Genomic DNA, 27,597 nt, shown 5'->3' on the forward strand with positions numbered 1-27,597 from the left:
AACCGTCTCTTTTAATTTTTTTTCTCTGATGGGGGTGAGGGTGAGGGTGGGGGTGGGGTGGGTGGGCGTGGGTTGGGCTTCGCTTTCTCCTCAACATCTGGCCTTTATGAACCCTGCTGACCTCCCATCCCCCCTCCAGCTGTGTTATGGGGAGGAGGGGGGAGGGCGGGGAGAATGCCTCCCACTCCTGTGCTTTGAGGGGGTATCCATCTTATTTTGCCCCCCCAAGAATGGGGAAGGCAGAGGAAGAAGGCAGATGTGAGGGGTAGGAAGAGACTCGCTGTGAAGAGGGGGTTTTGTTTGCAACGAGAAATTCAGCAAGGCAGGCTCCTGTTTTTCGAAAGCTCCCCACTTTTAGTAGTCGGTGCGGGTCAGCTTTGGCCCTTTCCACCAGCAGGATGGCCCTTTCCTGGGCAGGATGCAGCACGCTCTGGGGGACGGAGGAAGGTGTGTCGTAGAATACCCTTGGCGGACTCCTCTGAGCCCTGGGATGTGATGCAGTTAGTCTGTCTTCCTCCTTCCTCCTTAAATGAAAGCATTAAGCATTCAGCCTTAGCCTGGAAGGAGTCTGGGCGGTGAGTTAAAAAACACACCTTTTGGCCAGACCTGGAACTCCCCTTTCTTGCTGCATGGTTTAATTTGTTGAAACTCAGGGCTGGAAGTTTCTCTAGAAGCTTTCTAGCCATTCTGCACAACAGGGAACTGGATTAATTTTCCTGCAAATGCTGTGACAATTTACCGCAAACTTGGTGCCTTAAAACAACGGAAATCTTTTCTCTCATAGTCCTGAGGCCAGAAGTCCAAATTGAGGTGTCAGTAGGGCCATGCTCTCTCTGAGAAGGCTCTAGGGGAGAATCCCTTCCCTGCCTCTTCCAGCTCCTGGAGGCTCCAGGCTTTCCTTGGGTTGTGGCCGCATCACTCCCCATCTGCGTCCGTCTACACGTGGCCCTCCCCTGTTCTGTCTCGTATAAGGACACTTATTGGATTTAGGGCCCACCCAGATAATCCAGCATGATATCATCTTGACAACCTTAATGTCGTTACGCCTGCAAAGACCCTTGTTCCAAAGAAGGTCACATTCACAGGGTCCAGAGGGAGGGGAGTTAGGACACAGACATCTTTTTGGGTGCCCCCATTCAGCCCACCACAGAAATGGAGTTCCTGAAAGAAGAAACTGGCCCAGATTTTCTGGAGGGAAAGAAGCATGTGCTGCAGTGTGTGGGGTTGGTCTGGGGTGCTGCCCCTCTGGACACGTGGGGCGGCAAGTCTCCCTGAATTGGGGCAGCTTGGAGAAAGGCTAGACTTGGTCTCCTTGCTTTTTCCAGCTGACCCCCAGGATGCTAGGACTCCACCACCCACAACACTCACTGAGCCAGGGAGGGCGGGTCAGTCTCCCCAGGAGGGTCCGGGGAGGCTCTCCCTGCCTCCCGTTCTGTTTGACCTCTGCGGGTGTCTCCAGCCCCTGCTCCCAGATTGTCCCTGTGCGTCCTTCCTTCTACCTCTCCCCACCCAGACGTCAAGTCCTTTGAGGCTCTGCCAGTGGCCACCCTGTGTTTGGCGGGGTTTGGAGATCAGGGGTCTTAGCTTCTGCCTGGGTATCTCTTACTGGGTTTTCTCTTTTCCTTTGGTCTCAGAGGGTCTGTCTCCGTGGGCCCCTACCTCTCGACAGCTCTGGGGCCGGTTGTCGGCCCCTCCTCATCAGGACCGCCTGCACAACCCTGAGAGTGAGGGCCTTCTTAAATTTTATTCCCCAGGCACCTCGCCTGCCTCACCCTAGTCCAGCCCTGCTCACCATCACCTCCTTCCTCCTGGGAGCCGCTCCCACACCCTCTGCTTCTTGCCTCTTTAATCTTTGCAGCTTGACTCCTCCCTGAAATAGCTTTTTCCAGGGTCACTCACGGTGACCCCCAGCCACGAATCCAATGGTTGCCTCCTGGCCATCCTGACCCCCGTATCTCTCCATGACCTCCGCTGGATGTTCGCCAAGGTCTCCTAGTTCTCTTCCGTAAGAAGTCCCTGCTCTGTCTTCTGTGCCTCCCCTTCTTCCTCTGACCTCAGGAAGCTTTAAAATATACGGAGCCCCGGGGTGTCTACCCTCCACCCCCACGTCTCCGCCATGATTCCCTTTGTCTGTCCCTCTCAAAGCCTTCATCTGGCACTCGCATAGGTAAGTGAGTCGAAATTACTGTCCCCGCCTCCTCTCCCTCCAGCTCAGCCCCTCTCCTGAGCCGATCTCTGAGTGGTTGCTGGCAAATCATACTTTCCCCATTGAAAACTCAGCTCAGTGTCTCCACCCCCTGCCCACATCAGACCCCCTGGTCAAGCCCACGTTCTGGACACAGCTCTGCCTTTCTCCCCAATCCTTAGTCCCTTGAATCTTCGCCGTGTCCTCTCATTTGACTCACTGCTAGTTCTGAACCTCCGCCTCCCACTGGCTTCTCCAGTGCCTCTCCTCTCCACTCCATCAGGGTGCAGCCGCAGGATGCCTAGTCTGGACCATTGCAGTAGCCACCTAACTAATTTCTGTATCTCTGGTTTTCCTCTGATCCCCTCACATCTGATTACCTTCTTACTCAGCAGGTCCCCTGATTTTATGAAATGCAGCCTCCTTGGCCTATCATTTGGGGCCTTCTAGGATTTGACCCTAACTCTCTTGGCCCAGTTTCTTCACTTTATACACCATGTGGTCCATCACGCTGGATTGCCTTTCCTTCCCCAGCCACCCACCTTTTTCTCTACCTTCCTTCTCCAAAGCCCATTTGAAATGGCGTCTCCTCCACAAAGCCTTTTTTGGTGCCCCCCATCCCCCGCATTGGATGTCATCCATGCCAACATTAGACCCTCTTTACTCTTTTATGTCTGGGGCAGGGGTGGTGGAGGGCAGTGGAAGAATAGGGGCTTTGGAGCCAGTCACTCCCATTCCCCCCTCCACGGAGAGCCTGGGAAGCGAAGTCAGGCCACTGTCGGGGGGGGGGGGGCGGGGGACCACCTTTCTGACCTCAGCTTTCATTTCGTTGCTTTGGTCTTAACTGAGAGTTATTAACATGAAACGGACATTTCAAAATCACTCCTGTAATCATAGAAACATCCCAAGAAGACAACTATCCAGTGTGCCAAGTCCCGCTACAAGGTGTTTATATTTTCTTTAATTAAAGTAAAAAAATTAAGGTTATTGATGATAAGGTTGTAGTTGTGATTTTTTTCTTCGTCTTTCTACAGTCATTTTGTATCTTTCGCTTCATTTTCTTTCGGTCCTGGATCTGTGTCCTGTACACCAGGCACCTAATGAGTACTTGTCCAATGCAGAGTGCATATTTTAAAAGGCTTATTTAAAGGACAGCAGCGTGGGAGGGGCACTTGGCCAGGATGCAGTTCTAGAGCTGTCCACTAGATGCTGCTGTCTGCTAGCGCCAGAGGATGATGCCAGGCTGGAGAAGGGTGGGTGGGGGAAGGAAGTCTTCCAAGCAATTGAGCACCTCCCAGTGCTGGGGCCTGGGGAGAGGGATGTGTTGGACATGGTCTCCACACACAAGGAACTAAGTCACGTGCTTTGTGTACATTATCTTGCTTTCATAACAATAGATGGGCATTATTATCTTTGTTTAGTAGTTGAGAAAATGAAGGCTCAGAGAGCTTAATTAATTTTCCTGAGGTCACACAGCCAGTGGAGGTGCAGTTTAACTCTGGTCTGTCGATTGGGTTTTCCCCTCATAGCAATTGTCATAGCAAACACATGGCACTTGCTTGGAGCCGGGCACTGTTCTAAGGGCTTTATGCCTAGTCACTCATCTAATCTGCAGAACAACACTAACAGGGAGGTACTATTATTATTAATTTTTTTAAAGATTTTATTTATTTGACAGAGAGAGATACAGCAAGAGAAGGAACGCAAGCAGGTGGAGTGGGAGAGGGAGAAGCAGGCTCCCCACTGAGCAGGGAGCCCGATGCGGGGCTCGATCCCAGGACCCTGGGATCAGGACCCGAGCCGAAGGCAGACGCTTAACGACTGAGCCACCCAGGCACCCCAGGGAGGTACTATTATTATCCCCATTTCACAGCTGGGGAAACTGAGGTATAGAGAGGTTAAGCCGACACAGAATTGTGCCGTTCGAGTTTGTGATTTTTTTTTAATTTTAATTTTTTATTTATTTACTTTTTAAAGATTTTATTTATTTATTCATGACAAAGAAGCAGGCAGAGGGAGAGGGAGAAGGAGAAGCAGGCTCCCCTTAGCACAGGGAGCCCAATGAGGGACTCCATCCCATGACCCTGGAATCATGACCTGAGCTGAAGGCAGATGCTTAACCAACTGAGCCACCCAGGCATCCCTGTGCTCTCCTTTTTTTTTTTTTTTTAAGATTTTTAAAATTTTTATTTAGCAAGAGAGAGAGCATGCGCGCGCACGCACACACACGCAAGTGGGGGGCGGGGCAGAGGGAGAGGGAGAGAGACAATATCAAGCAGACTCCACCCTGAGCTGGGAGCCCGATGCGGGGCGATCCCACTACCCCAAGACTATGACCAGAGCCGAAACCAAGGCTTGGATGCTTCACTGACTGAGCCACCCAGGCGCCCCCGAGTTTGGGCTCCTAATGACCGCACGGCGGCCATGTTTCACCACCTCAGCGGCAACCAGCTACAGACCAGAGGTAGCCTCCTGCCGGTATCTGGAAGTCACGGAGCTCTGTGCCAGAGACACAAGGACACAGGACCACAGAGACCCTGAGCAGCCTAAAGGCGCATGGAGAAAGGAGGCCGTGCAGCCTCCTCTGTGGGGTGTGGGCTCTGCACAGACGTGCTGTCTACCCCAGCTCAGTGGTTTATCCTTTCTGGGCTTGGGGAGCGGGATGTGTCCTATCACCACCTAAAACCAGGGGACTCTCTAGCAGGAAGTGACTCAGACACAGAAGGTGTGTGATCCCTGATGATTGATTGCAAAATTCTAGCACTTTAAAAAAATAGAGGGAAATGTAGCTACGTTAAAATGCATGAAAATCCGGCCTGATGAATGTTTACACATGTACACACCCGTGTGATGACCACCCGTTCCTCGTCTCGGCTTCTGGGAAGCTCCGTCAGGCTCACTCCCAGTCAGTCCCCTGACCCGGGCGGAACCCCCTCGCTGGCCTCTATCAGCTTCACTCGGAATGGTTTTAACCTTCACCAAAGTGACAGGTACTTTTTTGGTCCTGGCTTCTTTTATGCAACATTCGTATTCCTTGTGCTGTTTTATGCGGCATTTATTCTTTTCATTGCCATGTTGTATTTCTATTGTATGAGTAGTCTACAATTCCTAGATTCTGTTCATAGATCTGTGGGTCATTTCCTGTTTTCAGCTTTGTGTATAAAGTCGTGTGGCCCAATGTTAAAGGAACTGGGAGGGGCAGCAAAGAAGCGAAGGGCATTAACACTGACTCAAGCATTAACTGGACAGTGGGCTAAAGGTTGGAGACGAGAAATAGCTAAAACCTTGTATTTCTCTCCCCAGAGCTTGCAGCTTGGTAAGGGAGAAAGACAAGTGAGCAAACGGCCACAGTGTGGCAGGACAAGATAGAGATTCTTCGTGAGGCTGAAGGAACAATGGAGCTTGTAGGAGCCCTGGGAGATCAGGGAGGACTTCCCAGAGGAGGAGAAATCTGAGTTGTAGCTCAAAGGTAGATAGGAATTCATGAAGTGAAGGTCAGGGAGGTGCTGAGGACAGAGCACAGAGTGGGCAGCTTGAGTGAATGGGACTCTTAAACAGATCGCATTACCTGGAGCACGGGGTACTAATGACAAGAGATGAAGTAGGCAGAGGTCAGATCACAAAAGGTCTTGTGTATCAGGGTAAGGAGTTTATTCTGAAGGCAACAAAGAGCCCTGAAGGATGGCCCAATCAGACTGCGGTGGCCATAAACTCTCCTTTACTTACTTTTTGTTCCACAAATATTAATCGAGGCCCTACTATGTGCGGGGCATTGTGCCAGGCATTGAGAGACAGCATGAGCCAAACAGTCAGGGTCCTGGCTTTCTGGAGCTTGCGGGGTGGGGGCCAGACAGATCGTTGTAGTCAACAATCACACAGCTGAGACAAGTGCTGTGAAAGAGATGTGCATGGGGCCGCAGGCTGTGCCCCGAGGATCTGACCTAGTCCGGTAGAGCAGAGGCATCTCTGGGAAGCAGGGCTGGTGATGAGCTTGGAAAGATGACCAAGGGTTCACGCCAGGGAGAGGGGAGGGAAGTGTTCCAGGCGGCAGGGACAGCTGGATCAAGGTCTTGGGGCTGGGGGAGCCAAGTGAGCTAGGTGTATCCAAGAACGGAGTGTGGCCAGGGCCTAGAGTAGGGGGAGAGGGCCTCTGTGCAGGGGTAGGGCTGAATCTCGCAGGGTCTGTGGGCCGAGGAAAGGATTTTGGCTTGTTCTCAGAGCACTGGGGAGCCAGAGATGGGTCTAAGCAGAGCTGTGACCAACAGATTTGTGTTTGGAGAGGATCACTGTGTCCTCAGAGTGGACAGAGGGAGCGGGAGCAAAGGCAGGTGGGGGGAGGTTGGTGAGGAGACAGTTGTCACGGTCCAGGCAAGAGGTGAGGGTGGCAGGGCTGGGGATACAGACATGGAGCAACGTAGACGCACGTGCAGTACCATTGACCAGATGTGGGGAGGGTCAGGTGGGGGATGGGGGAGAGGGCAGTGATAACAGCAAGCGTCAGGGCTCTGGCCTTAGACCCTGGGTTGACAATGAGACAGGGAACACTGCGCTGGAGTGGGAGCTGGGGGAACATCCCGAGCTCGGATTTGAACACGTGCAGTCCGCGATGCCTTTGAGACATCCAAGTGGGTGTTTGGGTCTGATGTTCAGTGAAGAGGAGAGGGCTAGAGATACACTCGTGTGAGTCACGTGTGTGTCCGTGGGAATGGAGGTTGGGGGGCTGGATGTGGGATTCAGCGAAAGACTAAAAAGGGAGAAGAGAAGAGGGCTTAGGGCCTTGACACATGCCCACGTTTCACTGGAGGAAGGTGCAAAGTATTGGAGGGCGTGAGGAGGCAGGGAGACCAGCTTGGAAGCTGTGAGAAACGATGAGAGAGTCAGCAGCGAGGAGGACAGCAGAGTCCTCGTTGGAGAGGCCTTTATGCCGTAGAATTGCCAGCATTGAGTGTGGGGTGAGGGAGAGGAGGAGTCTGGGAGTCTGGCTTGGATCCCAGATTTTGGCCTCTGGTGCCCAGGTGGGTCTGCTGCTCAAGAGGGAAATCTGGGCCAGAGATGGAAATGTTTGGAGTTGTCCGCATATGACTGGACAAGAATGACCAGGCAATGTGTGTCAAGACAAGAGGGCGCCGAGAAGAGAACCCTGAGGGCCATTAACCATAAAGTGAGAGGGACAGCTGGGAGGTAGGACAGAGGCCGAGGAGGCCCTGATGATCCCTGTTGGTTGGCCACTGGAATCTGTGCTCAAGGGCTGCCAGCTGACTCGCCTCCCAGCTTCCCTCAAGGTCAGGTGTGGCCATGTGATGTCATTCCCTCCAGTGGGGAGCCAGGAGGGGGTGGTGTGGCGCTTCCCCTTCTGGTCTTTGAGACCCTACATACACCTTTTCTACATTCCCTTTCCCCTTCCTGCCCCAGAGCCCAGCATGGCGGCTACCCAGGCTTGAGTCACCCATAATGCCCTAGGGGGCAGTACAGCAACACCACAGAGAGAGCCTGGGTTTCGGAATGCCTGCTCAGTGGGTCGCCACTGCCCTGGAATGCTCACTCTGAACCAGAGAAGAAAGAAACTTTACATTTTTAAGCCACCGTCTTTTTTGGATCTCTTTGTTACAGGAGTTTAGCTGAGCTAATACGACTTAGCCTAACCGAGCTAATACAATTTAAGTATAGCCCAACGAATACCATTAATTAGCCGAACAAAAATTAGCTAGGCTACTGTTTTATTATATTGCAATTTATTTTATTTTATTTTTTTAAAAAGACTTTATTTATTTGCCAGAGAGAGTGCGCGAGAGTACAAGCAGGGGGAGCAGGCAGAGGGAGAAGCCGGCTCCCCACTGAGCAAGGAGCCCAATGCAGGACTCAATCCCAGGACCCTGGGCCCATGACCTGAGCCGAAGGCAGACAGTTAACCAACTGAGCCCCCCAGGCGCACCATATTATATTGCATTCTGATCTTATATTGTGTTAGGCTACTAGCACGCTATAACTTATCCTAACTAACACAAGAACCAAGGGAGGACAGTGCATCAAGAAACAGAAAGAAGGGAACAGTGTTGAATGTTGCACACAGATTGGAGAAAACAAGGGATAAAGAAGGCCCACTGGCCTTGGCAACAAGGAGGTCACTGGTGACTCTATTGAGAGGCAAGGCAAGAGATGGAGAAGGATCTAGAGGGGGACTTGCATCAAGCATGATCATGGGGGAAAGGGGGGTTGAAGATGCTGGAAAAAGGACCAGCTCACTCAGGAGTGCGGCCTCTCTGAAGGGGCAGGGGCTGAGACCCTGAGCTCAGGTGGACTGGAGGCAGGGGAGGGGGGGCGGTGGGGTGGGGTGGGATGTGTGTTCCCAGGCGAGCTCTGACTCATGCACATATGCGCACAGATAGACACGCACACGCGAGAGACAGAAGAGCGGACGAGCGTGAAGACAGGCAAGTTGACAGCTGTGGGAGCAGGGAGGGAAAAGAACTTTCTAGAGAGCTTCCATTTTCTCTGAGAAGTAGGAGATGAGGTTGAGGAGTGCTGTGGGGGAGGGGAGAGACTTGGGTAGAGCTTGGTTGAGAGAAGGAATCTGCTAACAAGGAGGATGCAGTTGGAAACCCAGAGTTGGGAGAGCCACCAGATTTCCTGGGGGTGGGGGGCTTTTTCCAGCTGAGCTTAGCCGCTGGTGTCTAGGAGTGCAGCAGGAGGGTGGATAGGCCCAGGGTGGGAATTCCTCCCATTACAGGCAGAAGACGTCAGGGGTCACGAGAATGAGGGTCTAAAGGGATGGATCCAGGGTTTGGACAGGGAAGGAAGTTGAGCCAGGGGTGGGGGGCAAGAATTCAGCAGAAAATGGAGAAGCATGGAGGGTGTTGGGGAGGGCACAGAGCCGCTGCATGGAAAGAAGGAGGCCTGGAACAGGGTGGGGGGTGGGGGTGAAGGCAGTTGGCTAGTGGAGGCTGCTTACCTTGCCAGCTTTGCAGGGACCCCCAAGGCCACGCACGATGACAGCAGGACTTGGGTTGCAGAGGCATTCTGGGAGTTAAGAGCCAGAGTCTTTAAAATATGAGGGTGTGGGTGGGGCAGATAGTGGCAGGAGCCTGCCCTCTGCCTACCCTGTCTTCCCCGGGCCTCAGTCCACATTTCCTCCTGGGCTGAGTGACTTCCTGTAACACAGGACAGGGCTGTCAGGAGGCAGATATGGGAGATCCCCTCTGCCCCCACACAGGCACTGCCAGGCAGAATAAATAATGATCTCTTACATTTATGTGGCAGAGCTTAGCCATTTACAAAGACTTTCGCATGCCCTACCTGTGCAATCAAGTCTTTGTTTTAGCAGAGGAACAGCTGAGGGGTTAAGATGCTCAAGGACCCATCTTCGGGGTTGCTTTGCCCCACCTCCTCTGATGTCCGTAGACCATGGCCTCTCCACCTTAATGACCCTTGATCCCTTTCATGGAGGTACAGGGTCTTGTCATGGGGAAATAAGGCACCTGCCGCTTCACAGGGCGGGCACAGTGGAGGGAAGAGGGGATCCATTCCTGGGTTTGGAGTGCTTCCCGATCCCGTGACTGTGGCAGCATGGCAGCAGGGCTGCCGTGGGGAGCCATGTACTTCCTGTGGTGCTTTCCTGGACTAGAGGATGAGGATCTGGAAGCCGGAGCTGGAGAGGGAGTGGGGGAGCCCCTGTGGGGAACTGCGTCTATGGTTTATCAGTGCCTCGATGTTTGTCCACTTGAGTTCCTTGGCCCTGTGAACAAGGGAGCCTTGTGAACATGCCCATGAAGTGGTCCCTGACATGTTCCTGAACTGGGGATGTGTCTCCGGCCATGCACACACGTGTGCACGAGCCTGAGTGTGTCTGGGGATGCACTCCCGCATCTGTTGATCCCAAGTGCACTGAGCGTGCGTCCATCTCTTGGCTGTGCAGCGCTCTGCGTCTAGGAGCGTGTAAGGACGTGTCCCCTCTGCACTGAGGCAGAAACTAGGTCAGCGTGCGGGCGGGAGTGAAGTTAGGGATCGATTCTCCGGCAGTAACAAGCTGAATGGGGAAAGATGGCAGGGGCGGAGGAGGGGGAGGACCCAGGGAAAGGTATCCTTGGGCTCCTGGGAGCCCCCAGCCTTTTCCTGACACCTGCCCTGGGGGGAGGGGGACAAAGAAAGGAGTGGAAGTAGGGGAGAAACTTACCACACAGGGACTGGGACTGGGGGTGGGTGGGGGGAGAAAGGCAGAGGCCGAGATATGGGGGGTGTCCTGGCCTGGGGATCGTGGGGTGGGGGAGCCAGATGTCGCATGAAATGGATGTCTGCGGCTTTGGTCAAGAAAAATGTCTCTTTGGGGCGCCTGGGTGGCACAGCGGTTGAGCGTCTGCCTCCGGCTCAGGGCGTGATCCCGGTGTTATGGGATCGGGCCCCACATCAGGCTCCTCTGCTGTGAGCCTGCTTCTTCCTCTCCCACTCCCCCTGCCTGTGTTCCCTCTCTCGCTGGCTGTCTCTATCTCTGTCAAATAAATAAATAAAATCTTAAAAAAAAAAAAAAAAAGAAAAATGTCTCTTTTTCCCTTGCAAAAAAGGCTGGTGTCCCTCTTGCCTGATACCCCCAGACCTGCCACAGCAAGAATCTGTAGCGACAGCCCCCCCTCCATCCCTTCCTTCTCTCCCTTAACCTGGAGGCGAAGAGAAGCTGCAAGTAGGCCCTGAATAGCGTCTTGCCTGGGTGGGGAAGAGGATCGAGGGCTGTCTGGTCAGATGGGGGAGTGAGGGCTAGATTTAATTAAGAAAAAGATGGAGAGGGGCGCCTGGGTGGCTCAGGTCATGGTCCTAGGGTCCTGAGATCAAGCCCTGCATCGGACTCTTCGCTCAGTGGGAAGCCTGCTTCTCCCTCTCCCACTCCCCCTGCTTGTGTTCCCTCTCTTGCTGTCTCTCTGTCAAATAAATAAATAAAGTCTTTTAAAAAAAAGAAAAAGAAAAAGATAGAGGGTGGAGGGTGTCCATGTCCAGATACTGATGCGGGGTCTTTGCCAAGGATCTGGGGAGGGGAAACCTCCATTAATTCTTTTCTTGTCCCTGGGGAAGGACCCAACAAAGTCAGGGCACGCTGCCCAGGAACCTGGCTTCACGGGAAGGGTCTCCTATCCCAGGGAGCGAGAATCCTTACTCCACTGGGCCCTACGCCCCCCAACCAGGGAGACACTAGTTTGTCTCTCCCCACCCCTAAGCCCTAACCCCACAACCCTGCATGTCCCTGTGTGTGCTGGGAGCAGGGAATCAGGATGCCAGGGGCCCCGGATAGAGCAAGGGGCCCTCCCCAATGGCCGGGCCTCCCTGGATAGGACATGCTGTCTCCATGCCAGGGCCCTGCACCGCCCTGGCCCTGCCTCCACCTTCCTGTCTCCTCCTCCATCTGAGCTGTTGGGGCGGCAGCAGCACCTTCTCTCTCAACACCTTCCCCCTGGGGCCCAGCCAAGTACCACTCAGCCCGAGGCCTGCAGGCTCACGGCAGCACCAGAGCTGGCTGCTCGGCTCCTACCACTCCCTTCCCCGCTGCAGAATCCCTCCCGTCCCTTCCTGGCTTCCTCCTCCCAGGAGTCCACTGAGATCCCCTGCCATGGCTGGGGCCCACACTGCGGGCCTTTAAGTCAGGGGCTCTGTTTCAGGCCAAACGCTTGTGCGCTCCATGTCACTCTGAGCCAATGTGTCAGCTTAGTCTTTCGTGGGTTCTAAGTCAGCCCAGACCCCTGTAGCCATGGTGGGCTCCACTTCAGTCTAATTCCTCACGGGCCCCATGAAACTCCAAAGCCACTTAGGGCCCGTATTCGTTAGTTGAAGCCCCCTTAGATGCCGTGTCACTCTTGGCCCTGTGAGCTCCGGTACGTCTGGAACCCTGTGGACTCCTTCTCAGGGTGGGCTGCTGTGGGCTCCCAGACACTCCAGGCTGCGAGTTCCATGTCAGGGCTGTACGGCTGTCATTCCTTGTGTACCGCTGGCCACCGTGGATAGACTCCATCTGCATCAGCACCCTGGGCGCCTAGGGACTTGTGTGGGTTCTAGGTCCATCTAAACAAAGTGACCTTCATGTCGTTCTGATTCCTCGCAGACCCTTGCCGCTCAATTGGAGTTTAAGGGCCAGCAGCTCTGGCATCACCTGGAACTTGCTGGAAACACAGCATCTCAGGTCCCACCCAGACCTTCTGAATGGGAGGCTGCATGGGTCACGGGACCACTGTGATTCGTAGAGTTAATGACAAACGGCATCCATGTCAACCTCACGTCAGTTCGGATCAAGGCAGAATCACCCTGACCCAATGCCACTGGAGCTCTGGGACGCCCAGACCAGTGTGGGTGCCATATTCAAGAGCCCCCAGGGCCCCCTGAGAGTTGAGGTGCTCTCCCTGTGACTCCCGACACTTCTGCCTCCTGGGTCTCCCACCTTTCTCTTCTTCCTTCCTGAGGCCCCGCCTCTAATCAATTTCCTTCTCCAAAACCAAATGCCCGCTCCCCTGCCCTGCATCTCTGGTCCCCTCCGCAAGGAGTCCAAGCACAAAGGGCTTTTGTCATCCCCACTCTGAGCTTGGCTTCGGGATCGTCGTGACCCTCCCTCCCCCCCCAGCCACCCGCAGACCTCAGGCCACCCCAGCTGGAGGCTGCTGTGGTAGTTTTCCATGCCTGCTGTTCTCTGCCTCATACACACGTTGCACAGATAGATCCAAAGTCTCTATCTATATATACTTCTCGCTCCCCCGCCCCCACACAGCGTGCGTCTCGTTTGCCAGGCTGTGGTCGTGCAGTCTGTCGCTCGCTCGGGAAGGCACTGTCTCAGATTTGCATGTTTCATATTTTATCCAGGAAGCGCTCCTGGCTGGGGCCCTGGGAGGTGGTGTGAAGCTGACAGAATGTCAGGCCCCGGAACGATTGCTCACGGGTGGTGGCGGTGGGACGAGTGTCTGGGGGACTGGAGAATGGTGACGCCAGTTCCTGGCTGCTTGTCTGGCTTTGGCATGGGGGTGGGGGGTGGGGAGAACATCTCAGAGATCAGCACCCCCCTCTCCGGCCTGTATACAGGGAGCCTCCCTTCCTTGGGCGCTTGGCCGGTGGTTGGAAGGGTGAACCCTGATGTGAACTTGCTATTTTAGGTTCAAAAGCTCCTCCGGGTCATTTCAGTGTCTGGGGATTTTCCAGGGGATAGAGAAGCCCTTTGGTTTCATGGAGAAGTGGCAAGTCAGTCCAGAGCCAGGGCAAACCACGGAGGCAGACAGAGTGGGTGGGAGGAGATAGGCAGGAGAGCAGTGAGTCTGGCCAGTGCTGTGTGACCTTCAGGTGTCATTGAGCTCTCTGGGCTCCTGTGAGTGACAGGAGAGGACCATCAGCATCTTCACTCCCTCCCAGGCATGCCGCATGTCAGAGACCTGAGTTAGTGGAAGGCAGTACAGGGCATTGAGGGTAATCTTTTCTGTTCCCAGATATTTGTAAAGAACTTAGTGGGCAGGAGGGGGAAAGGCAGGGGAAGATGAGGCTGTGCCCCAGGGGCAGATGGAAAAATCTGAAGATGGAAGGCGGGGGGAGGGGAGTGCAGACAGACACAGGCCTTTCATTCTGACCCTTGGGAGGCATGAAATGCCTGATTGTGCCTGTGTCCAGAGGCTCAGTGGGGCCTGGAGGTCGGGAGGAGAAGGGAGAGCCTGCTCCATCCCCCAAGTCCCTTGGGAACAAGATCTCCACACATTCTGCTGTCGTCTGGCAAGGCCCCTATAGAAAGGCCTTCTTACAGAGGGCAGGATGGGGCCTGGCCCCAGACCCTGCTCACCAACCCCCTCCTCTGCCCTAGCCCTGGAGGTTTATCAGTGCGGGACTTAGCCCTGGTTGGGAGCCGGGGCCAGGACGGGGTGTTGGGGGGGGGAGGATGTGTGTGATTAGCTCTCAGCCTGCCACTGGGACACCCTCCTGCCCCAGAGCTGCCTGAGCCACAGCTGTTCCCATCGCTCCCTCCCAGGTACCAAGTTGGGAAGTTCTTCCCGGTGTCTCGCCTCAGCTCTTTCTGCTGCCACTTCAGTGCAGAGACTCTGTTCTGCCACCTTGGGGGATTAGGGCCCCTCATGCCCTGGGGTTGCTGCTTCCTCCTCCCAGGAAAAGGCATCGTGGTTTGATATGGAAGCTTGGAAGCCTGGTCTGCTTCTCTGGCCCATTGCTCTGCCCACACACATAGAGGGCTTGGCCTCTCCGTCAAGTGATACCCTCCTGTCTGCATCCCCACCATCTACCCAATAACAAGGAACAGGGAAGGAGGCTTTCAGGACTTCCAAACAGCCACAATGGACTCCATCGAGCTGTGCACCAAAGCACAGACATGGGCATGCTGGGGAGCCCTCTGCTCCTCGCAATGCCCCCCATCTGGGTCAGTGGTTTGCAAAAGCCTTTCACGCTTGGGACTTGTTGTCCAAAGCGTATCATGCAGAAGCAGAGAGAAACAAAACCAGGAAAAGTCCAACTGCTGTGAAGGAACCACTGGTGGGGAGCTGGTGAGGCTTGCCTGCTCTACACCTCCACCCTTCTGGTAGCCTCTCCTGCCCCTCCCGCCACCCCCTGGGGGCTTCTGAGAGGCCCGCAGGACTCCCAGTGCTTGGCAGAGCACAGCCAGAAAAACACTGATGTGCAAAATCTTGTTTCTTAACTTTGGAAGCTGCCAATCAAAAGGAATGGGGGCCGGCAGAGATAGGAGCGTGACAGTCCCACAGGTGACAACTCNATGACAAGGGAAAGAGAGGCAGAATGATGCTAAAAAGCAGACATGCAAACCTGAAGGGCTCAAGGCGAGGGCCATTTAGTTCGGGGGTGACCTTGAATGTTCCTCAGGAATCTCTGGGGGCTGGAACTGAGTAACAGCTCCTGCTCAGAGTGGGGGCCTGGGGGGGTCAAGGGAGGGTCATGTTTGGTGGAAAGGAATGAGATGTGAAATTGGAGAAACACAGCCCTCTACAACGGTTCAAGTACAAAAACATGGCACAAGCTGGGTCCTTGAAGGTGAACTCGACTCACCCAAGGAGCACAGACCTGAGGGTTTTGAGCAGGTGTTCGCAGCTAGTGGGGTGATCTTGGTCACCCCCATCCACCCCCCCCGGGGGACATTTGGTAATGTCTGGAGATATTTTTGGTTGTCACAACTGGGAGGGGGGTGCTAGTGGCATCTAATGGCTAGAGAGTGACCAGGGATGCTGTTGGGCATCTGGTGAGGCACAGGGAAACCCCCTTCAACAAACAAGCCAGCCCCAAATGTCCACATGCTAAGTCGAGAAGCCTTAGTCCAGACACTAGATGATCCCGAGGTCTTTCCTGTATTCGTTTATTTCCCCCATTAGAGTACGTTCCCGCAAGTTAGAAATAATGAGTCTTCTACTTGTCTACGGCATCTGCCTCTGCACCCAGTAGGCACTTTACTGGTACTTGTCAGATGAACGCATGAACGACCAACTCACCTGGAAAGGACGGGAAGCACTCTCCTGTGGGTCCAGAGCCCAGTTAGCCTTGGGGGAGGTGCCTGCTACTTCTCCAGTTTAGATCATAGACCCTGCAAGGGATCCTGACCCTGGACAACCCTGGGAGAAAGCCGGGGAGGGCTCACCCAAAAGTGCTTGAGCTGTTGACTCAAAAAGAACAGATGCTCATTCGAAAAGCAATTTGCATATCATTTGCATATCGCTTTGAATATCATTTGCATGCTGCTCCTTTAAAGTCAAAAGGCACAGATCTCCCGCCCTGTCCTGCCTTTCCCACTTTTGCAGAGGCCTCTGTCTGCCCCTCCTCCCTTTCTTTGCATGCTCTCTGGGGAACACCCACCTGTTGGGCTCACATTTGCTTAGGTTCCCAGGACCCAGCACAAAAAACAGGAAATTTGCAGTGTGAGATGCCAAAAAAAAAAAAAGAAAGAAAGAAAAAAAAGGTCCCTTGCGTTCTGCCCAAACTTTATGGTCAAGGTTGTGGCCTTTGGTGTCCCACATGCTTGAGTTTCAATCTGGCCTCTGCCATTTCACAAACCGTGTGATCTTGAACAAGTTATTTAATCTCTCTGCCCCTCAGTCCCTTCATCTGTGTAATGGGGGCAATTTACCTCATAGACTTTACCTCATAGACCTTTACATCATAGTCCTTCACCTCACAGACTTACTGTGATGATTCAACAGGAAAATCCACTGAAGTGCTAGGCGTTTGGGAGACGCTCAAGAGCTGGCAAGTACTTGCTGTTAATGTCTGGCTTCTTTGAAGTAGCTGTCACCAGGGCGGAGCTGCTCCTCGGAACTTCTTGCTCTGCAGCCAGGCCCTTCTCTGATCTCTCTTTCTTCTCTTGGCTTTGAGTTGCCACTGTCTTCCGGATTTCCTCTCACCCTGCTGGCCTCTCCTTCATCTGATTCCTTCTCTCCATCCTACTGCTAAAGTTTGGAGGGCCCCAGGGCTTGGTCCAGGACCCCTCATCTTCTCTCCCTGGATGTCCATGGCTTTAGCTATGAGCCCCATTCCAGGGACCCTCAATGATCTCTTCAGCCCGGAGACCAATAGTCAACATCTACCTGATGCGTCTACTCCCGATGTCTAAAAGGCATTTCAAGATCCACATCGTGATTCCTCGTCCTTTTCCTCTCCCAGGCTTCCCTACTTTCAGTCAATGGTCCTGTCCCCTACCCAGTTGCTCAAGCCCCAAACCCAAATAAGACTTTGATTTCTCTCTCCCTCACCCCCTGTGTTAGTTAGTTAGTTATGTATTGCTGTGTAACAGATGACTTCCCAAAACATAGAGGCTTAAAATAATAAGCATTTATTATCTCACACAACATATGCTTCTTTTGGTTCAGGAATCCGGAAGTGACTTAGCGGGGCTTCCGCGTCTCTCATGAGGCTGTAGTCAAGATGCCAGTGAGGGTGTAGACACTTAGAAGCCTTGCCTGGGCTGGAGGATCTGCTTCCAGAGGGGCTCATTCACATGTCTGTTAAGTTAGTGCCAATGGTTGGCCGGAAGCCTACATTCCTTGTCATGTGGACCTTATAGAACTCTTGAGTGTCCTTATAACATGGCAGCTGGCTTTCTCTGGAGTGAGTGACCTGAGAGAGAGAGAGCGAAGAGGAAGCCACAATGTCTTTTCTGATCTTGTGTCCAAAGTCACACACTGTTAATTCTGCTGTAGTTGATTTGTTAGAATGAGTCACTAAGGCCAGCCTGCATTCCCGGGGAGGAGAATGAAGTTCCATCTCGTGGAGGGAGGCATCACAAAGAATTTGTGGATGTCTTTTAAAACCACTGTCTAAATATGTCTTGAATTTTCTACTTGTCTGCATCTCCACGGCCCCCCATCCCAGGCCCACTCACGCTCATCGCTCACTTCTACTGTGGCAATGGCCTCCTGACTGATCTTCTTGCTTCCGGCCCATCTACAGTCCCTTCTCCGCAAAGCAGCCAGGAAGTCAGTGGGGCAATGTAAGTCAGATGTGGGGGCCTCCTGTTAATGGTGATGAACTGTATCTCCTTTCCCTTTTAAGGGTTCACTCAAATGGTCGTGAAGAAAGAGGGAAGACATAATTCCACAAGGACAGAGAAAATATCTCAGCAGACAGAAGATTTCAGCAAAGTTGTGGATGCTTTGAAGAGGGTTGGGGAAAAGTCACAGATGTAGCAACGAGGACAGAGGGAGATAGAAGATGAGAGGGGAAAAGGGGCTCTGGAGGCCCCAGACCGCACAGAGGGGCAGAGGTGGAAAAACTGTTGACCTCCTCCACCTCGGCCCTGCACAGAAAGGCAGAAACAAGTTCCCACCTCCAGACAAAACCAGAAATTTCTTATTTAGAGAAAAGGAAGGCTCCAAAGAAAAATTCCCTATACTAACATTTGGAGCATTCTCGCTGAAACGCTGGCGCTTTGCCCAATCACTAAAAAGAAAATCACCAGTTAAAAAAGCCTCCCTTGTCCCCATGGGACGTCCAGTTCACTTTTTAGTGCTCTTCTCTTAAATACACATGGCTGAGCAAGGATCATCTGACAGATGAAGAAAACTCCTGTGTCAGTTCAGCTCCTCGGGGAAACAGATACCGAATGGACTTAGAAGTGCACGAGATTTACTGAGATTTACAGAGATTTACCGAGATTTATGGAAATTTACCTGGGGCAATGCTTGGGGAGAGCACAGAGAAGAGGGGGCAGAAGTCAACGGGGAAAGTTTTCAGACTGGAATGCAGGACTGGCCTGTGAGAAAGAAGAGAGGGAAGGAAGGAGGACTGAGGAGAGAGAGTTTCACACCCTGGTGTAGTTGAGAGGGTCTCAGCCAGAGCTTCAGAGCAAAGACTGCCCACGAGAGGAGCCTGCGGGGTGGAATGGCCTCGGGGCTAGTACCCCCATCGTGCTCAGTAATTGGCTGGAGTTGCCTGAGGAAAGTGTGTCCCCAGTTCAAACACTGCGGTTCATCCAGGAGTTGTCCCAGCTGAAGTTTGTCAGTTGACGGTACACCTCGTGGCAAATGCTCTCTTGGAGTGAGAGCTGGGTGGTGCATTTCCATGGCTGCTACGCCCCCACCATAAGAGAGAAAGACAAAATGATAAAAGAAAATGGAAAGCTAAGGAAAGAGAAAAACGAAACAAAGCAATCAACTAACTTAGGGGCGCCTGGCTGGCTCAGTGAGAAGAGCATGTGACTCTTGATCTTGGGTTCCTGAGTTCGAGCCCCACAGTGGGTGTAGAGATTACTTAAGTAAGTTTAAACAAATGTTTAAAAAACCCCCCAAACCAATTTAAACTTACCCCTCCCGATAATTAATATCTTCTAGTACTTAATTAAAAAAAAAAAGAATAGAATGCAGTGAAAAAAGAGCCATAGAGAATACGAAAAGTTTCTTGGAAATTAAATATACTGTAGAGGGTTGGAAAGGTAACACAAAAATTGTCATTCAGAGGGTAGCACAGAAAGACAAAGAGATGAAATTTGTTGAGGGCCTAGTATATATTGTTCTACTGTCTGATGAAAAGCTACAGACAAAATTCACAAAGCCCTTGCTCTTAAGGGTCTCCCAAGAAGAGAAATATGTGGGTGGACCAGTCCAGTAAGTACAACACCTGACTAAAAGGAGTTCCAGAAAGAGAAGACAGCAATGAAGAGGACAGGAAATTGACAAAAAATTAATACAAGAAAATTGTACAGGATTGAGGTGCATGCCTCTCCAAAATACATGATCTGAACTTCTGCTTTGGCTCAAGATGGAGCAACAGGGAGTGGATTTACCCTCCTGCGTGAAACAACTGGAAAGCTGGACAAAACCTGCAACAGTGGGGTTCGGACTTTGGAAATTGGGCAGCAGATGACGGTGATCTCTGAGAGAAGAGAAGCGTAGCTGGAAGTTCTGCAGTTGTCCCCACCTGCATCCTGGAAGGAGTTTCCAGGCCACAGCACAAGAAGCGATAACTCAGGCAGAGCCTCGTGGTTGACTGGAGTTTGAGGACATTTATACAGTTGTGCAACCAAGATGGGAGACTTAACCCCAACCACATCAATAATCACAATTGGTATACGTGGTCTAGACAACCCAATTAAGAGGCAGATAAAAAAGGACGACCCAACTCTACGCTGTCTACAGGAAACCCACTTTATTTTTTATTTATCTTTTTAAATTTAAATTCAATTAGCAAACATAGTGTACAGACTTAGTTCCGGAGGTAGTGTTCAATAATTTATCAGTTGCACATAATACCCAGTGCTCATCCCATCACGTGCCCTCCTTCATGCCCATTACCCCGTTACCCCATCCCCCCACGCACCTGGAAACCCAGTTTAAAAACAAAGACACAAGTAGGTGAAAAGTAAAAAATACACCATGCTAACACTAACCAAAAGGATGCCGGAGTGCCTATATTACTACAGGCTATGCCATACAGACACTAACTGAAAAGTCTATATTAAGGGGCACCTGGTGGCTCAGTCGGTTAGGCGTCTGCCTTCAGCTCAGGTCATGATCTCAGGGTCCTGGAATCAAGCCCCACATCGGGCTCCTTACTCAGTGGGGAGCCTGCTTCTCCTTCTCCCTCTTCCTCTGCCACTCCCCCCACTCGTGCTCTCTCTCTCTCTCAAGTAAATAAAATCTTTAAAAGACCACGAGAAAAGTCTATAATAATACCTGACAAAATCAGTGATAGAGCAAAGATTATAACCAAAGGATGAAGAGGGCCATTTCATGATAAGAGGGTCATTTCCACAAGAGGACACAATTCTAAAGGTTTATTCATCTGGCAACAAAGCTTCAAAATATGTAAAACTGATAGAACTATAAGGAGAAATAGATATTTTCTCAAGTATAGTCAGAGATTTTAATGCCCCCTTCTCAATAACTGATAAAACAAGTAGACAGAAAATCAGTAAGAATATAGAACATTTCACCAATACTATTAACTAATTTAGAATTCGTATTTGTATTATATAGATTTTTCCATGTACGCTGGTAGATTGTGTGTGAATAACAATGATTATATCTTCCTTTTTAATTTCTTGTAGAATTTTCTAGTATGGTTACAGAGGGGTGATAGAGACATCCTGTCTTGTTTCCTATCTCAGAGGAACACTTCTGATATTTTGGCATTTATCAGATTAAGGAAATTTTCTTCTCTTCTTACTTCGCTAAGAGTTTTCCTTTTTAAAAAAATCATGACTGGGTGTTGAATTTTTTCAAATTCTTCTTCTGCCTCTATTAAGATAATCTATGGGTTTTGCGTGTTATTCTGGTAAGGAGATGAACAACGTTGGTTTCTTTTTTTATTTTTATTTTTTTTTTAAGATTTTATTTATTTATTCGACAGAGATAGAGACAGCCAGCGAGAGAGGGAACACAGCAGGGGGAGTGGGAGAGGAAGAAGCAGGCTCATAGCGGAGGAGCCTGATGTGGGGCTCGATCCCATAACGCGAGGATCACGCCCTGAGCCGAAGGCAGACGCTTAACCGCTGTGCCACCCAGGCGCCCCACAACGTTGGTTTCTAATATTAAATGAATCTTGCGTTCCTAGAATAAACCCAACTGGTAGTTCTGTATTATTCTTTTTATATATTACTGTATTAGATTTAGCTAATATTTTGTTTAGATTTTTTCCCATTTCTGCTCATGAGAAAGACAGACCTATAATTTTCTTTTCTTTGTAATATCCTTATGACATTTTAAAGTCAAGGTTATAATGGCCTCATAAGTGAATTGGGAAGTTCTTTTTTTCTTTCTAATCATGGAAGAGTTTGTTGTAAGTTTTATATCTCTTCCTTAAACATTTAGAAGATGGCTGGTGAAGCCATCTGGGCCTGGAGCTTAATTTGTGACTAGGCTTTCAAATACTGATTAAATTTTCTTAATGGATGTGGGACTAGTCAGATTTTTTATTCTTGTTTCAGTTTTCATAAGCTGTGCTTTTTAAAGAATTTTTCCAGTTCTAAACTTACAAATTTAGCAGCATAATCAATAACATCTTACTATTACCTTTTTTTTAAAGGATTTTAAAAATTTATTTGAGAGAGAGACGGAGAGAGCACCAGCAGGGGGAAGGGGCAGAAGGGGAGGGAGAAGCAGACTCCCCGCTGAGCAGGGAGCCCCACGCACGGGGTTCCGACCCAGGACCCTGAGACCATGAACAGAGCTGAAGGCAGACACTTAACCGACTGAGCCACCCAGGAGCCCCTTACTACTACCTTTTAAAAACTTTATATTTTTTAATGTTTTTAAAAAGATTTTATTTATTTATTTGTCAGAGAGAGAGGGAGAGCACAAGCAGCGGAAGGGTCAGGAAGAGAGAGAAGGAGGCTCCGGGCGGAGCAGGGAGCCCGATGTGGGACTTGGTCTGGGATCATGACCTGAGCTGAAGGTAGATGCTTAACCAGCAGAGCCACCCAGTTGTCCCTAAAAACGTTTATTTTTATTTATTTATTTATTTATTTATTTATTTATTTATTTATTTATTTTAAAGATTTTATTTATTTATTTGTCAGAGAGAGAGAGGGCACAAGCAGGGGGAGCAGCAGGCAGAGACAGAAGCAGGCTCCCCGCTGAGCAAGGAGCCCGATGTGGGGGCTCAGAACCCTGGGATCATGACTTGGGCTGAAGACAGACGATTAACTAACTGAGCCAACCAGGCACCCCCCTAAAAACTTTTAAATGGAGATATAACATGCACATAGTAAAGTGCATACATCTTACACTAATTTAATCAGTAATAGATGGGTTTTTTTCCATAGGTACGTGGTGTAACCACTCCCAGATCCAGATACGGAACATTGCAAATCCCCATAAGCACCCTCCAGAGGCCCCCTCTTCACATGTAGCCATGTTTCTGATTTTTATTACCATAGATTTGTCTCTTTTGGGGGGCCTATCATTGAACTTCATATTAATGGAATTATATAGCCCATATTCTTTTTTTTTTTTTTTAAGTAATCTCTATACCCAACGTGGGGCTCGAACCCACAACCCTGAGATCAAGAGTTGCACGCTCTTCCAGCTGAGCCAACCAGGCACCCCCGGTCCATATTTTCTTGTGTCTGGTTTCTTTCACTCAACATTATGTCTGTGAGATGCATCCCCGTTGTTGTAGTAGCGGTATTTCATTCATTTTTATGCATAGAATGTCACTGTATGACTCTAACACAATTTAGCTGTTCCACTGTTGATGGATATCTGGTTTGTTCCCGTTTTTGGCTATACTTTTTTTTTTTTTTTTTTTTGCTGAAAATAAACATTCATATTTCTTGTCTACGTACCTAGGAGTTGAGTTGCTAGATCATAAGATAGACTGTCTATCTTGCATAGAAGCTGTCGAACAGTTTCCCGGAGTGATTATGCCGATTTACACTGCATCATAAATTTTCAGCTTTTAAAATGTTAGCCCTACTTGTAGATGGGCATTTGTATCTCATTGTGGTTATAATTTGCATTTTCCTGATGCCTAGCAATTCGAGCACTTTTTCATGTGTGTATTTATTTATTCACCCTTTGTAATTATTGGATATTTGGACATCCTCTTTTGGGAAGTGATTTCCAATGTTTGGGCTGTTTTTAAAAACTTGGATTGTGTGATTTTTTAATGAATTAGTAGGAGTTTTTTTTTATGTATTCTGTGGTTTTGCTTTTTCAACTTTCTTTTCTTATTAAGTTTTAAAATTTTAATTCCAGTTAGCACACAGTGTTATATTAGTTTCAGGTGTACGATATAGTGAGCGATTTGACACTTCCATACATCACAGTGCTCATCGTGACAAGTGTCCTCCTTAAACCCCATCTCCTATTTTACCATCCCCCACCCAGCTCCCCTCTGGTAACCATCAGTTTGTTCTCTATAGTTAAGAGTCTCTTTCTTGGTTTGCCTCTCTTTTCTGTGCTATGTTCATTTGTTTCTTAAATTCCACACGAGTGACATCATGTAGTATTGGCCTTTCTCTGACTGACTTATTTCACTTAACATAATACTTCTCTAGCTCCATCCACATCATTGCAAATGGCAAGATTTCATTCTTTTTTATGCCTGAATAATATTCCAGTGTGTATCACATCTTCTTTTTTTTTTTTTTTAAAGATTTTATTTATTCATTCGACAGAGAGAGAGACATCCAGCGAAAGAGGGAACGCAAGCAGGGGGAGTGGGAGAGGAAGAAGCAGGCTCATAGCGGAAGAGCCTGATGTGGGGCTCGATCCCGTAACACCGGGATCACGCCCTGAGACAAAGGCAGACGCCCAACCGCTGTGCCACCCAGGCGCCCCTGTATCACATCTTCTTTATCAACTTTCTTTATAGTATCTCTCAATGAATAGAGTTTTATAATCTTAATAAGTCAAATACATTAATCCTTCATGTTTAACGCTTATTGTGCCCTGATAAAGACATCTTCGTCTAGTCCAAGACCATGAAAATATCCATGATTTTTTTTCTATAAGCTTTATTGTTTTTATTTTTCCCACTTAAGTCTATGATCCATCTCAAATGAATTTTGGGGGTATGTCTGAGATAGGAGCCAAGATTCCATTTTTTTTCTGTGAGACTATTCCATTACTCTAGCACCATTTATTGAAAAGCACCCTCATTTCTCCACTGAATTGTAGTTCTATCTTTGTTGTAAATTAGGTGGTGATACATGTGTAGGTCTCTTTCTGTTTAATTACCAAACTGTTTTCCAAAGTGGTTGTATTATTTTACATGTAGGAGTGTTCTGGTTGCCCACGTGTTGCCAGTACGTAATATTTTCAGACTTTGATTGTAGTCATTCTGATGTGCATTCTGTTGTGGTTTTCATTTGAATTTCACTGGTGACTGATGATGTTGAACATCTTTTCATTTGCTTATTTCCTTTTTTGTGTGTGTGAAGATTTTATTATTATTTTTTAAAGATTTATTATTATTTTATTTATTATTTGCACCCGACGTGGGGCTTGAACCCACAACCCTGAGATCAAGAGTCGTATGCTCTACTGACTGAGCCAGCCAGGTGTGCCTCATTTGCTTATTTCCATTCCAATATCTTTTGTAAAATGTCTCTTCAAGTCTTTTGCCTATCAAAGAGTATTGGATTGCTCGTCTTTCTATTACTGGGTTATAGAAGTTATTTACTTATTCTGTATATAAGTTCTGTATCAGGTATATGCATTAAGGTTATTTTCTCTCACTCGGTCGTTTACTTTTTCACTTTGTAAGGGTATTATTTGATGTGCAGAAATTTTTAATTTTAATTAAGTCCACTTTATCATTTTTTTCTTTTATGGCTAGTACATTTTTGTCCTAAGATATTTTTGCCTACCACAAGACTGCAAAGATATTTGTGTCTAATATAGGCGGAAAGCACTCGATATTGCAGTATTAAATATGATGTCAACTATAAGTTTTTGTTTTATAAGAGAGAGAGATGGATGGGGAAGGGACAGAGGGAGAGGGAGAGAGAGAATCTTAAGCAGGCTCCACACCCAGCATGGAACCCAATGTGGGGCTGGATCTCATGACCCTGAGATCATGACCTGAGCTGAAATCAAGAGTTAGACACTTAACTGACTGAGCCATCCAGGCATCCCAACTGTAAGGGTTTTTTTGAGAGATCCTTTATCAAATTGAGGAAATTCCTTTTAATTCTAGTTTTCTCAGTTTTAAAAATTATGAACGAGTATTCAGTTTTATCAAAAGCTTTTTCTGTATCCATTAAAATGGTCAGATAGTTTGTCTACTTAATTTTGTTAACATGGGTAGTTACATTGGTTGATTTTGGAACATTAAATCAACCTTCATTGCTGGACAAAACTGCATCTGATCTTTACTATGTATTGCCTTTTAAAAAATTACTAAATTTGATTTGGCATTTTTGTATTGGATTTTGCATCTATATTCATGAGAAATATTGGCTGTAATTCTCCTTTCTTGTAATATCCTTGCCAGGTTTTGGTATCAAGGTTAGTCAAGTCTCATAAAATGAGTTGGAAAATGTTCTCTCTCTCTTTTTTTCCCTCTATTTGCTGAATTTGTGTAAGATGGTATTATTTCTTCCTTAAATGTTTGGAAGAATTCCCCAGTGAAGCCATCTGGGCCTGGAGTTTTTTTGTGGAAGATTTTAAATTAAAGATTCAATTTCTTTTAACAGATATATTGGCCTATTGTGATCTCAAAAATCAGAATATTTTTGTGACATTTTTGGATGTTCCTGTGACATTTTTGGTGAGTCGTGTTTTAAAGGAATTTCTCACATTATCTAAATCTTCAGATGTTGACGTGAAGCTGCTCGTAATACCCTCTTACTATCTTTTTATCATCTATAGGATCTGTAGTAATGCTTCCATTTGTATTCCTAATAGTAGTTATATGTTTCCTCTCTCTCCCTCATCTTTCTTGCTACATTTTTTTAAATCGATTTTAATGGTCTTTCCAAAGAACCAATTTTTGGCTTTGTAGATTTTTTTGAATGTTTGTTTTGTATTTCTTTGGCCCTCATCTTCTCAGTTGTGTGCTCTTCCCTAGTGATACTCAGAAGCCTGGATGCAGGCACACTGAAAGCAGAGTTGGATTAATTAACTTTTTAAAAGATTTTATTTATTTATTTGAGAGAGAGACAGAAAAATCATGAGCAGGAGGAGGAGCAGAGGGAGAGGGGGAAGTAGACTCCCCACTGAGCAGGGAGCCCTATGTGGGGCTCGATCCCAGGACTCTGAGATCACGACCTGAGCTGAAGGCAGATGCTTAACCAACTGAGCCACCCAGGCACCCCTGGATTAATTAATTTTTAAGATATTGTTTAAAAAAATAATGATGCTTCTCCCTACCACAAAAGCAAGTGTTTTATTTGTTTTATTTAATGCTATGCCCCCAGCCTAGAACAGTGACTGGTCAGAATAGGTACTTAATAAATATTTGTTGATTGAATGATTCAATGCTCTTTGGAAAAATGCAAATCATAAAGGTCATGTGTAGGGTTAAAATTGCATTCCCTCGGCCTCCGTTGCCACTTGCCTAGGTATTAAGACTGCTAATAGTGTGTGTGTGTATGTGTCTTTCCAGAACTTCTTATATGCATAGACATATATATTTAAAATTAAAAACAGAATAAGGACACCTGGCTGGTTCAGTTGGTAGAGCATACAACTCTTGATCACAGGGTCATGAGTTCAAGTCCCACACTGGGTATGGAGCCTACTTAAAACTTAAAAAAAAATTAAAAACAGAATAACATATATAGTTCTGAAAATTTTTTGACCTTAACAACAATTGAGTAAATATTTTTAAGGATAAATTAAATATTAGAATTGCTCTGGTTTGCATAGGACAGAAATAGAATTCAAATTGGCTTTGGTGAAAAAAGAAGGCGGGACGGCTTTATTGGCTCACGTAACTAAACTCGTAGGGGCAGCTGACTTCAGGCACAACTAGGTCCAGGTGCCCAGACTTCGTCTTCATAATTCTTTCACCAGTACATGGCTTTGATTTTCTTTGTTTTGGCTTTATTCTCAGATCAATTCTTCCATGTGAAGTCAAGATGGCCCTATATAGAAATTCCAGACACACTCCACTTGCTCTTCTCTTCTGAGAGGTTGGAAAAGTCACAGTGTATTCTCTAATTTGACCCTCATTTAGATCACACACCCTGCCCTAAACCAATCAATTTGCTTGAGGGAGGATGGACTACACTGACTGGTCAAGCCTAGGTCATATGCTTCATCCCGCAACTGGGAGACGGGCCAGCCCCATCAAACCACATGCCATAGAGTAGGCGAGGAGTGGTTCTCTAGGGGATATGGGTTGGGGGAGGACGGTTGCTAGAAGAAAAGATAATGGATATTGGATAATGGGGATAGTAATTAACCTCATCCATGTCTTAAATGTTGCAAATACGTCCCACTTAGCATTCAGTTTTTAACTTTGTGGTGCTTTTCACTATAACCAAATCTGTTGCTGTTTTTCTTTGTGGTTTA

At 48.5% G+C, this 27,597-nt stretch overlaps 2 long non-coding RNA genes across 2 annotated transcripts; one reads left to right on the plus strand and one right to left on the minus strand.

Annotated features, from left to right (window-relative positions):
- Positions 1 to 18: 18 nt before the first annotated feature.
- LOC121105008 lies at positions 19 to 10,193 on the minus strand. Its single transcript, XR_005837424.1, has 3 exons — positions 9,479 to 10,193; positions 9,135 to 9,333; positions 19 to 524 (listed from the first exon to the last, which is right to left on the minus strand). It is a non-coding gene; the product is annotated as an uncharacterized LOC121105008 (long non-coding RNA).
- Positions 4,437 to 27,597, plus strand: LOC103661207. The gene is made up of 3 exons (XR_568011.1): positions 4,437 to 5,175; positions 25,776 to 25,849; positions 27,137 to 27,597. It is a non-coding gene; the product is annotated as an uncharacterized LOC103661207 (long non-coding RNA).

Source organism: Ursus maritimus, unplaced genomic scaffold (genome assembly GCF_017311325.1).
Source record: "Ursus maritimus isolate PB19 unplaced genomic scaffold, ASM1731132v1 scaffold_24, whole genome shotgun sequence".
Lineage (NCBI taxonomy): Eukaryota > Metazoa > Chordata > Mammalia > Carnivora > Ursidae > Ursus > Ursus maritimus.